This window comes from Pteropus vampyrus, unplaced genomic scaffold (genome assembly GCF_000151845.1).
Source record: "Pteropus vampyrus isolate Shadow unplaced genomic scaffold, Pvam_2.0 Scaffold497, whole genome shotgun sequence".
NCBI lineage: Eukaryota > Metazoa > Chordata > Mammalia > Chiroptera > Pteropodidae > Pteropus > Pteropus vampyrus.
In genome coordinates this window covers 516520-529269 of record NW_011889278.1, presented here as the reverse complement: position 1 = coordinate 529269, position 12750 = coordinate 516520, and the positions used below count along the sequence as shown (strand labels likewise).

Genomic DNA, 12750 nt, shown 5'->3' with positions numbered 1-12750 from the left:
TTTAAAAGATTTTTGTAGAGAATACTTTAAATGTATCATTTTTCAAATGTAAATCCATTTCTCTTTTATAATTCAAATTTTTTCTTATTATTTTTCAAATTATTTGTTGGTTCGTTTCAAATAACGGGCCTTTTCTTTGGCCTTTTATCTTCATTGACACTGAAGAAACTCAGGATTTAAATATGTGATATTATGGAAACTTCCATGTTAGCCCACTGTGAAGTAATGGTGGTATAAAAACAAATATATTTCATTGATGGATCCATCAAGGAAGAAGTAACCTTTCTCATCTAAGTATTGGGAGTAAGGCTATAAAAATGACAAATATGTTATACTAGTGTTTAATGTTTTCTCTTTTTAAGCTTTGTAGAAAAAGAAAGCCATAGTCAACCTAGAAGATTTTTATGAATGCTGATATATCAAGACATAACAAAATTAGTTTTCTGCTGCCATAGAAATGACATAAAAAAGAGGATGATTATCTGTTATTTCAATACTTACTTTGCTGAGAAGGAGGCAGAGAAAATGGATCTGTGGATGAACGGTAAGAGACCAGTATCATGAGATTTCAGTGCTACTTACTTTCATTAAACAAAATGTTTGGTAATTACATAGGCACATACACATAAACACACACTTTAGGAAAAGAATATTACAGAACTTTACAAACTAACAACTTAGTGCACTGAAACAGAAGCTTAGCCTATACCAAGATAAATTGTATTCAGAATTCTAGAAATAAAGTGATGAGTTTCACTTATAGAGTTAATACAAACAGAGGTCAGGGCCTTTCACTAGGCAAACTTTGCTCAATACAGATAGACTTTTCATAATTTAATGTGTGGTGAATTTCTTATAAAAATTTTCTCATGAAAAAATAATTATATAGATATTGTGGATCTCGAGAAAGAAGATATCTACCAAGAAGAACTCTTCGTAGCTAACTGGGCTCAGATTTAAAAGCAGAGTCTAGCAGCAATTTCTAAATAAGGTTCTCAGGCAGCTGCACTTCAGGGAAAAGCCTGCACTGTACTGCCAACCTACCTCCTACACTGAATTGTTTGCCTGCACTATGTTCCTTCCAGCTTAGCCAGTCCTTACAAAGAAGTTCCTGGAATCCTATTTTAACCAATAGGGTTGAGACTTTCCTCATTTAATCAAAGCTACACAGCTATATTGCATTAGCATCTTCACCAACCAATCAGAACAGCTCTATCCTGACCAATCAAGACAATGACTTTTGGACTAATCAAACTTTGAGGATTCGGAGTCCTCATTTGCCTAAGGATGTACCAATCAGAGACCAGGGACAGGGACTTCTCTCAGCTCCCTTTTGGCTTGGCAGTGCACTTTCCTCCCCTTACTCCCACTCCCACTGTGAAGATTGAAGATTGTTTCTCCAGCTTGAACCACTGAAGACATCTCTGAATGAGAGCTAAGAATAGCATGCAGAGCAGAAGAACAGGGTGGAACAGAGCAGATCTGTCTAGATAGAGAGGATCCTCACTTTAGGGCCACCTACAAGCTGTGCTGTCCCACAGCCCTGCTTCTTCATAATTGAGCCGTAACACTATTGAGCCATTCCACAGCCGTGCTGTTCTCATAGCTGTGCTGTTACCACAATTGAGCTGTTTGCACTGAAGAGTTTCTTTCTTCACTGAACCCCAAATTGGGGATTCCTGCTGGCATTGAACTGATGCCAATGACCATTGGTTGACAATATATAAAAGGAAGGCTAACTGTATTCAATTTCTTGTACTAATTCTTTAAGACTGGATGATTAGCTTTTATCACTGTATCAGTGGGGTATATCATGTGATGTATACGTGTGTGATATTGTACCATGCAGTTTCATTTAAAGTGAGTTTTATTTTATTGGAGACAGTTTAGGCTTTATTGATTTTAACATTTCTGGTTATTCTCTCATAGTATTTTCTGTAGAAAATGTCTAGATTCCTCATCGCACATTCAAGTTAAAGCATAGGAAAAATATAGCTACTCACAGATTTCTCTCCATACCTTTCCTCTTATCACTGAATATGTACATAAGAAATCTTGTTATTTGAGAATTATAGCTATTTTGTGATCTCAAAGGCTACTTTTTCTTAGTTATTGTCAACTCCTTTCCTCTGCAGATATTTCCAGGTAAACCCCGGCTAGCTTGTCTCCAGTCTATTGTAATAATTGAGATGTGGTTACTTATTTCACTCAATAAGTACTTATTAATTACTTACAATATGCTAGATATATCCCTTAAACTAAGTTTGGGTATTATATGATCTATATCTGTATCTGCCTCCTTCCTATGTTTTAAATAGTGTCCAGGTATGAAGTAGTCACTTCTTAGAGGATGTAAATTACATTACCTAGGTGTAAATATTTCATTGAAGGATCTATCAGGGAAGAAGTAATCTCTCTTATCTAAGGGTTGGGAGATATTTTTTTTTTCCTTTGTAAGCATGTACTCTCTTTCCCCCAACCCCTTACCAAAGCTGAAAGCCGCTGGCCGTCACTGCCAAGCTGGTTGTGCCCTTGTTTGCGGGAGAGCCCAAGGGTCAGTCTCCCAAGGGCAAGGTATGTCTGGGACTCTTCTAGTCTCACACCTGCCCTGCGGCTTTCAGGAAGGGCCTGAGTTGATTTGTAGCCACAGTGCCTCATGGTGGCCCTAGTGAAGCAGGAGCTGAGTGGGCAGGAATAATATGCCTAGGGGAAGCACTAGGACCAGGGTCCAGCACCTGACTCCTGCCTGAAGACCTCAGCTGGTGGAGAGACAGAGCATCCACTGAGTGCTAGGCGCTAATGAGGCATTATTGACAGGGAAGAACAGCATGACATCTGTGTGCTGGCAAGACCCTCTGCCTGCTGTGAGCATGGATGGTATGGGAACGTCTTTAACCCCAATTAAAGGGGGCGGGGGAACAGGCTCAAGAAACTAGTGTAGCCTGGGGTCCTTACTTTCTAGGACACACTGCAGCCCTCAGTGTGTTCTAGGCAGAACTCCCTTACCGCCCCCCAGCATGTCAGCTTTACCCCAGGGATACTTGCTGACCCCTAAACTCCTTCAGGCTTGCTCCTCATCCTCTTTAGCGCATGGGAATTGTTCTGGCCATCATCTTTAGGGAGCATCCTGAGAGTCAGACACAGGCAGCACTGATCTCTGGGAGCAATACCCATAGCCAAGGATCTCAGGGCGCTGGTGCCCTTTTGGGGAAACTAGTCTGCCAGAGGCCTGAAGGACTGTTTCACAGGGTTTTGACCTCCTCTAGGGCCTGGTCCTCCAGGCAAGCCCCACTTGGAAAAGGCACCTAGGAAGAGAGGGAGGCAAAGTAAGCAAAGGGAACAGAAATTGCATATTGTACCTGTTTATTTAGTTCATTTATTTACCACTTGAATGTAAACAAATGTTTATTGAAAGCCATATGCCAGGCAATTTGTAGTCATTGGAGAACTGTGAAGAGTGAATAAAACAGATAAAAATACTCTCAAGGAGCTTACATTCTACTGGGGGAAATAGACAATGAATTATACACATATAAATGAATGATTTATACAAAAAAGAAAAATTATATCAGGGTAAGTATGATCGGGGTGCTGGTGGGCAGTGACAGTTTTGTTTTACATGGGTGATCAGTATAGACATTCTTGGGAAGGTGAGCTTTGAACTGAGACTTGAAAGAGGTCAGAAAATTAGACAATGAGATATTTGGGTAAAGACTTTTTAGGCAAGAGAAACATCTAGGGCAAATCGGAAATCACACTGAGAAGGGCAATGTGATTATGGAGCTGCTGAGTGAAGTAAGAGAGGAAATAAATGATATAGGGCCATTGATTGACCTAACTTGTGGTTGAAAGGAATCATCTGGCTGTTGTGTTGAGAATATATGATCAAGGGGTAAATGCAACAGCAGCATAAGAAGAAGGAGACCTGCAGGTACCCAAGTGGGAGATGATGGTGACTCAGACTTGGGTAGTAGCAGTGTAGGTAGTTAAGTAATCGGATTCTGGATATTTTGAACATATCCAACATTCTAGACAATGAGGTGTGAAAGAAAAGAAATCAAAGATAGTGCCACAGTTTTGGCCTAAACAATGGTGAAGATAGAGTTACCATAAAAAATTGAAGAATGCAAGGGATTAGATTTGCATGGGGCAAAATCAGGATTTGTGTTAGACAAGCAAATGTAGAAGTAAAGAAATCAACTGGATGAGTTTAGACTTCCAGAAAAAGTTCTGGGCTAGAGATATCAACTTATGAGTCATTAGCATATAGAAAATATTGAAAGTCAATTAGATTGGATGAAATCACCAATGGAAGTGAGTGTTGATAGATACAAGAAGAAGTACATGAACTATTGGATTACCCTAACATTAGGATGCTGGGGAGAAGAGACTTCTCATTCCCAAAGATGGAAAAGGTGAAGTACATGAAAACCAAGATAGTGTTTTGTCCTGGAAAGTAAATTAAGAAGTATATCAAGGAGGGAGGAATAATTAATTACAGTGAATGTTGCTGATAGGTCAAGGAAGATGAGGACTGATAATTAACATTTCTGAAAATGTGTTGGGGGTGTCCAAATAAAACCCTTTAAATAAATTCCCTTTTTTTTTTTTTGCAAGATAAATACTAGAATCTTTCAAGAGGCAATAATGCTATAGTCATCAAAAACACATCTTTAGAATCATATAGATCTGGACTTGAGTCCCACCTCTGCCCCCCATTAGTTTGTGACTTCGGGGTAGTAACTTAACCTTCTGAACCTAAATTTCTCATGTGAAAAAAGTAGTACTAACACCTACCTTAAAGTTAGTTGAGAGGATTAAATATTTATGTGCTGTTCTTTCTGATACTTGATGTGTGCTAATAAGTGGAAGTTATGATTATTGTAATTATAGTTATTATTAAGCCTAATAGTCAAGGCTGCCTCAAATGTGGTCCTAATCTAACTACCCATCCCATTTGCTCCCTACGGTTCAACATGGTCTTTCTGGTACATCAAGTTACCACTTATCATCCTCAGATTATCCTTTGTATATTCACCCTTTCGTTGTTAGTCTATGTTTTGCTTACATTGAACATTTTCCACCCATCTCTGCCTATCAGGATCCTACCAAAACTCTTGCTCAGGTTCTAATGTCTTCTGGGCAGCTTCCTTTATCATCCAGGCAGCTGCAGCTTTAATATCCTCAGAACTCATCTAACACTAATAACTGCACTATCAATCTGTCTCCAATACACATTGCATCAAGAAGACTAATCTGTTTATATGCTTTATCTCTCTGAACTGCAGTGTGAGTTCTAAGAGGTTAGAGATTTCTGTGTTTCCTCAAAGGCATGCCGATTGTGGTAATTTATATAGTCCCTTAGGACCGGTTGATGGATGATGATGTTGCTTCTCAGAATTTGGTTTTATACCTGGACTTCTATCTGCTTTTGAGAGCTAGACTTTAGATCCTTTTACCATAATCAGACAAAGACTCCTAGAAAATTTAGAAGTCTTTTAAAGATGTTTGGCTGGTCAAAAAAATGCTATGAGGTCTTGAGTGAGTAACTATACTTCTCAAGATAATAAAAGGGTGAACTTTACAACTAAATAAGAAAGTATATATATATAAAATGCCTAAAAGATGTCCCAAACAGAGAAACACTAAAAGTAATTATTGGCTATTATTAATCATCAAAGCACATTTTTGTATAAAACTTAGTGTTCCTGCAATGTGGGTATTTCAGACTGCCATTTAAGTAAAATTTATTAGGGTCATTATATGTGCAAGGTACTGTGCTAGGGGTTAGATGTTATCACATTTAATTCCTAAAACAATCTTACAAGTCTGGCAAAATTTTTCCTTTTTTAATGAACAAGCAATCTGAGTTTCAGAGTGCTTAAGCAACTTGTCTAATGCCACACATTTAATGTCTCCAGATTTCAAGTTTAATATTCTTTTATATGAATTAATAATCATAATATCAATCTTTGTTAAGCACTGAATATGTATAGAGCATTATATTCACTTAATCATATATTACATCATGTAATCTTCACAATATACCCATGAGGAAACTGCCAAAGACTCAACTGAGATTCATGGAAGTCAAATCATTTGCTCAAGATCACACAGGTAGAGGTTATAGAAGAAAGACTTAATCCAAATCAGTCTTGTTCTGAAGTCAGTGGTTGTCCTATTCCTTTACAATATCCATTGTTTTGGAGACTTATTCCTACTAAACGAGAGTCCATTTAAGCAGGAGAACGAACATTTTTTTTTTGCCTCAATGTCATAATATTGTCGACTTCTTCTAAAATGTCACAGGCTAGGAACCGGTATTCTGATCTCTCATTTGATTTTTTTTAGTTGAACTACTCATGGAACTCCTGAAATGCCTTTAGCATCTTTGACTCCACGAGTCTTCCTTTCCTTTGTCTGAGTAACTACCATGCATTCTTCAAGCATTAAAATAGCTGATACCTCTTCTGAGAAACCATTCCTTCTGCTTCCATTCTCAATAGGTGCTGTATTTCACATGTGTTCTCATGATGCCTGGGGCTAATCTCTATTACCCAACAACCATAAAGCTCTCTTTCCACTGACACTCCCCCGCTGCCCCCGCTAAATTAGGTCTTTAAACTTTGTTACTGCCACATGGCCTAGACATGGAAGGTGCTCAAAAAGTTTTGTTGAATGAGCAAATAAAAATTGCTTCTCACTAGTATCTTTTGATATTTTCCTCTAGTCAGTGGTTCATTCTTCAGCAAAAATTATTTTTTTCTCTACTATTGGGATGATGCTTCTTTTCTGCTTCTCAGTCTGAAGTGGTTCCCCTCCCCTTATATGTTGAGAGTAAGAACATTTTATTTAAGGAGGTTTTACCACATCATTCTGAGTTTCATATATCATTTCTTTGCTCTTAAGTCCCTATTACCTCTGCTTTGTGCTACTTTGGCAAGTGATATTTTCTCTGAAATTGAGTTTTGTTTCTTTTTATTCTCATCTGAATTACTGGTTGCTTTTGTTTTTGGTTGGTCGATATATTTTAAAAAAATAGTTTCTTGGTTAGCCAAAAACCATGGTGGAAATGCTCATGAATGAACTATAACATAAATAGAAAATCACAAACACTAGTGCTGTGACAGCCCAAATCTCCTCTGACCCCAAGGATGAGGGAAAGGGTGTGATCAGAATGATTTCTTTACTATACATTTCTAGATTATGGTCCCTTCTAGTGACTCTAGGCTAGGCTGTTTGAAATAGCAAAAAGCTAAGCTTTGCTCTGGGTAAATAGGGAATAACTCTTATTGGTGTAATTTCAATCATCTTATCACACTCTTTCCTCCCTTTATTAGATGCTATAGAAAACAGGGTTGGTATTAGTTACTAGAGGTGGCTTCCACGATGAATGGCATAGGAGGGACTTGAGACTTCAGAGAAGACTACTAAATTATTATTACTGGATGCTCATAAGGGGCACTACAGCATATTGGTAATTGGCCAGGTTGTGTTGTTCTCTGTCAGATTATTTTTCTGCAATTTTTTAAAGTTCTCATCTTGGACAAGTTATTTAACTTCCCTGAAATTTGGTTTGCTCATCTTTAAGTACATAATTATAGTTCATTAAAATTTTACAGCATATATATTATGTGACAGCCTCTCCTTGCAATAGGTACTCAATAAATAGTTATTACACAAATACATGTTGTATAGCAGTTTACAAAGCATGTTTACGTAAAACAAATTCATGAGAAAGATCGTCCCTATCTTCACTATATGCTCTAGGAAACCTAGTTGCTAGAGAGAAATCTCCTCTTTAGACTTGTGCTATCCATGGCAGGAGATAGTTTTATACTCATATTTTAATCCCAGCATCTAATAGAGTCTGTGGAACATAGTAGATTTTCTTTAGTATTTTTTAAATTGAGCTTTAGAGAATTTTAGTGACTTCTTCAAGGTGTCTCAGCAAGAAAGTTGCCAGCGCAGTATGGGATGCACATAAATCATTGAGTCTGATGAGCTTTCCACTCTAAGTTTCTATGGTTGTGTGTCTAGTAGCAATATTATGTCCACTGATGGTCCATACCTTTAAATAAATTGATTGTTAAGTATTATTTCATTTTAATGAAACATTTTCATCCTTTAGCTCTATAAGCCTAATTAAATATGGAGTCTTAATATAGGGAGTGAGAATAAGGGCAAAGACAAAAAGATGTAAAATCTGCAGTATCTTTGTAGAGAAAGTGCCTTCTTTAGAGTGAAGTCTACAGCTGGAGTATCTTTTAGCTTAAGTCTTGGTAGTTCATTTTTTGGACTCATCATTAAACATTTCTAAGGCATAATTACTGAGCTGGACACTCTCTGTATATTTGCTGTGGCAGAGACAATGTTTGCAAGCCTTTAAGTTATGTAGTTTGAGGTCAGAATGAAGATCTATAGATTTCATTTTTTCTTATCTCTAGACAGATCTTTTTCATTAATTGGTATATACTTTCCCTCAGTGAGCATCCTTGGAGAAACACAGATGTTTAATGACTCACTTTCATCCCAGAGAACATCTACATTTTAGACCAAAACATCATAAATAATAAACAACTTTATTTTTTCTAATGGATAATCAAAGCCAGACTTTTAGTAACTCGATATTTTTGAAAACCATCACGTTCCTTGGTGAGTCTATTTCACAAACTCCCCAATTAACATGAAGGCATTAAACAGACCTAGAGAGAATGCTGTGGTTCAAAATGAGAGACTCTGAAGCATAAAATAGGATAAAATCTAAATTATATATCAAGACTCTTAGCTGCTTAAAAGATACAATATACAAACGACTGTCAGCTGTCAAAAATGATTGCGTTTAACATGGTGTTTGTGTGTAGCTCAGGGAAGACCAATGAAGAATCCTGAAAATATGGTTTATTCAAGTGATGGCAAATGGGTTTTCACTTGTGGATCAACCCAGTGAAAAATAACCAGGGGTATTTTTTACAAAAAGACCTTAAAGCTACTTCTCTCAGTGGGGAAGAGCACTGTGGGTAAGCTGTAATGAGTATATAGCAAGTGCAGGAAGGAGAAGTGACAGCACATATACTACCAGCTTGCCAATGTTTTCTGGACAAAGCCCCAGGTTAGTTCTGGAGGGAATGTGAATCCATTTCATTACTTCCAGAACTTACCTAAGTATATTCTGGATGTCTTTTTAGTAACTCCCAGATAATTTATCTTAACTTTCTTTTTTTTCAGATTAAATCTGGGGCAGATATCTGCAATATGTCAACTAAATGGGGTGCCGCAAGTTCTTAAGTTGTTATCTTTTTTAGGACTTGCTGGCAACAGGAAGCAAACTTGAGTGGGTTTTTATATCTGTCTCTTCAAGAGAGGTGAAACATATAGCTCATTGTGCTGTTTGGGCATCTCTAAATGAAACACCAAATGCAAATATTACAAGGTTATTTATTAGAGTGTCTGTTTTAGAGGCTTGCTGGTCTTGAGCTACCATAAAGAAATAATTTTTCTTTTTAGCATAACTTTCCTCAGGTCATATTTAACTATACTTTAAATCTAGAAAGCCCAAAATGGATCTCTTGCCTTTCACTGCTCGTTGTGACCACCATGTAAGAAGCTTTCTACCTAGTAATTGTGCACAGTTGCTTCAGGGGAATCTTCCAGAATCTGCTCCCAAACGTAATGACTGAGGCTCCAACACAAGACAAAGCTCCAAAACTCATTCTTTTAGGAGATTGGCTTCCCAAAGATTGGTGCGTTGTGGGCCGAAGCATTGCATTATCATGTTCCTGTTATAAAATGTGTGTGTATGTAAGTAGAGAGCAACAAATGTTTGCATTGCTGATTTCCCGCTGTGACCTACCACCCTAAGAAGTGGTAACAAGCACAAACTTTTTTTTTCAGTATTGACAAATATTAAAAGTTTTTCAGATACTACTGTTAGTGAGTAGTCAAGGTATTTCAAAAGAAATAAGCATTTCTTCTTGTTAGGTGTTATGGGAAAAATGAATATACACGTCCTTTCCGCTATGAGAAATATGAGAAATTCCCTCCTTCCTTTCTTTCTTTCTCCTCCTCTTCCCGAGTCAGTCATTTTATCAGATATTATTAATATACTTACCATGTGGTTTAAAATGGTGAAAGAAGAATAGACATTAACTCCCCTCTAAGAACATACTCCCCAGATGTGAGAATATTGATTGAATAATATCATGAATTTATAAAACATTGGCAATGAATGTGTATTCCTTTCAAAACGATGTGCATAATGTCTTATTAAGTGATCTTGACCATGTTTTCAGGAAGGCGTCTGTGATCCACTCTTGCTTCTAGCCTGATTTTTGTTTTTACAGCTAATGATATGAAAAAAATATGAATGCCAGGAAATAAACACTCTTTTCTTTCACATTTTTAACCATTTTCTCCCTATTTGGTTCTTTTGATTCATCAGCTTAATCCCCAAATCATTATAGTGATCAGCTCCAAACAAAGATCTATTGATTTGTGGCAGACACAATGGACATAGTAGATGAACTGAAACCTGACGCAGAGGAGAAGAAATTATTTTAAATACATCCTCCCTCCCTGCCACATGGTAATTTTGAAGATGAGCTTAGCTGAATGTACTAGACGAAGAGATTTTTTTTTTTTTTTACCTTCTCTTCCAGGATTAAAGTGTTTGGTTTTAACAAGAACTTCAAAATTAATCTTTATGTGCTTCCTTATCTTTTTGAGCTCCGCTGAGCTTTTTAAACATAAATGCCCTGAAGCAGCACACACTCATCTTAAAACACTGGAAGCTCAGAACACAACAATCACAGGGTTCTTTTTGCCAGCAACTATTAGAAACAAATCATAGGCCTCTGTTTTTTGCACTCAATAGGGAAAAACCATCCTCTCAGCTCTCCCCACTCACCTTGGCTGCCCTGACTTAAACTCCACATCTTGCTTCTTTGTCAACATGACCACAGACATTGTATTCAGGTTGTAACACCTAGTAGTTAACTAGGAAAAGAAACTTGAATTATTCTGATTACTTGGGGGCAAAACAAATAAATGGAAACCTTCCACAAAAGCACACCTCAGAGTGGATCTGTTGGCTTTTTGTACCAGGAATGCAAAAATCCAGAAGAGGTTCTCAGAGCAAATAATTCATTCCCATCCTTCATTCTGTAGCAGGGAGCAATGATGCTATCTATTATACAGTCTTGTTTTACAAAGTTCTAGGAAATGAAGAGTGATTTCACCATCACTCTTGCCCAACACACACAAGTTAAAGTTAAAAGAATGTCCAGTTAGATACTAATACACACATGTTATAAATCAGACAATATAAAAAGAAAGAGGGTCATTTTGGAAGAGGAACATTTTTGAAGAATAATTGTCAAATGATAAAACATGTAATGACTCATGTACATGATGAGAAGCTCTCAGCAGTTGTCAGGTCTCCTTGATCTATACTTCACAAGATATCTAAGGAGAGAAAAGACAGAAATAAAAATGAAGAGAATGCCTGTATGCTCCCCTGCCCTCCTCTGTCTCCTCATCCATAGCACCCCCTTGGAGGTCTCGTTGAAATTACTGACCTTTTTGTTGTTCACCTGTATGTGCTATTGTCTCCAATAATCAGAAAAGAGAGGTCTTTCAATACTTGCTAAAGCTTGGCCCACGGCATTTGGTGATAAGAAGGAGAGAGGAATTTTGACTTTACCTTGACTAATCTGTGGCATCTGGTTCAGCTACCCTCTGCTCTGCAAATGAATCGCTTACTTGTATGTCCAGACCATCGCAGGATCCAACAGCAAGCCAGGCCTTGGGAAGTGGGTATATGGTGATCATTGAGTCAGTAACTTAGTGACTCGGTCCTGAGTCAGGTTTGATGCTTATTCTGCTCTGAGCTTGGATAATCTCACCTAGCTTTTAGGACTGAGTTTCTTCATTCTGATTCCTCAGTTTCTCCAAGCTTTTGTTACCAAGGGGTTCATTTTGCCTGCATGCGTCAAAGCCAAAGGATACACAAACAGGAGTTTGCAGCAAAGAAAGTAAAGGTTTAGTTAAAGAAATGGCACCAAGCCCAGAGATACAGGTGAGCTAATGCTCAAAGACCTGGCCCCTTGGTAGCCTCTAGGGCAGTGGTCCCCAACCTTTTTCGCATCAGGGACCAATGCTCCTATAAGAATCTAATGCCTGATGATGTGAAGTGGAGCTGAGGCAGTGATGCTAGTGTGGAGTGTCTGCAAATATAAGTGAGGCCTCACTCGCTGGCCCGCCGCCCACTTCCTGTTGTGCAGCCTGGCTCCTCACAGGTCGGGGACTGGTACCAGTCCATGGCCCAGGAATTGGAGACCCCTGCTCTAGGGGATAGATTATATAGGGCAAATCTTACTAGTAGCTGAGGGAGTTGGAGTCATGGGCTCTACTGATTGGTCAGGGCTAAGGTAGGCGGTAGTTGATCATTGTATCAAAGTCTGATGTCAGTCATGGTGTCATTCTGTCTGGTTTCAAGAGGCTGCTTCCTTCCAACTTTATGGGTCTGGAGCTCCAAGATGTTACCTTTAGTTTGATTGAAACTGTTTCTGTGGTCAACAGACAGACCTGAGACTTTTTTCTTAAGACTGTTTGATTCTGACTTAAGGGCTTAAAGGTTAAGGGAGTGGTCAAGCAGTGTGCAGATTAATAAAAAAAGAAAAAAGTAAGTACAAGGCCAGTTTGAATCAAGGAGAAAGAGAAGAGAAAAAGTCATTTTAAAGATGTAAAGAT

The 12750-nt window shown here is 38.0% G+C and overlaps 1 long non-coding RNA gene across 1 annotated transcript; it reads right to left on the bottom strand.

Moving 5' to 3' along the window:
* Nucleotides 1-11337: 11337 nt before the first annotated feature.
* On the bottom strand, nucleotides 11338-11735 carry LOC111732830. Its single transcript, XR_002777737.1, has 2 exons — nucleotides 11577-11735; nucleotides 11338-11463 (listed from the first exon to the last, which is right to left on the bottom strand). It is a non-coding gene; the product is annotated as an uncharacterized LOC111732830 (long non-coding RNA).
* Between the last annotated feature and the right edge of the window lie 1015 nt (nucleotides 11736-12750).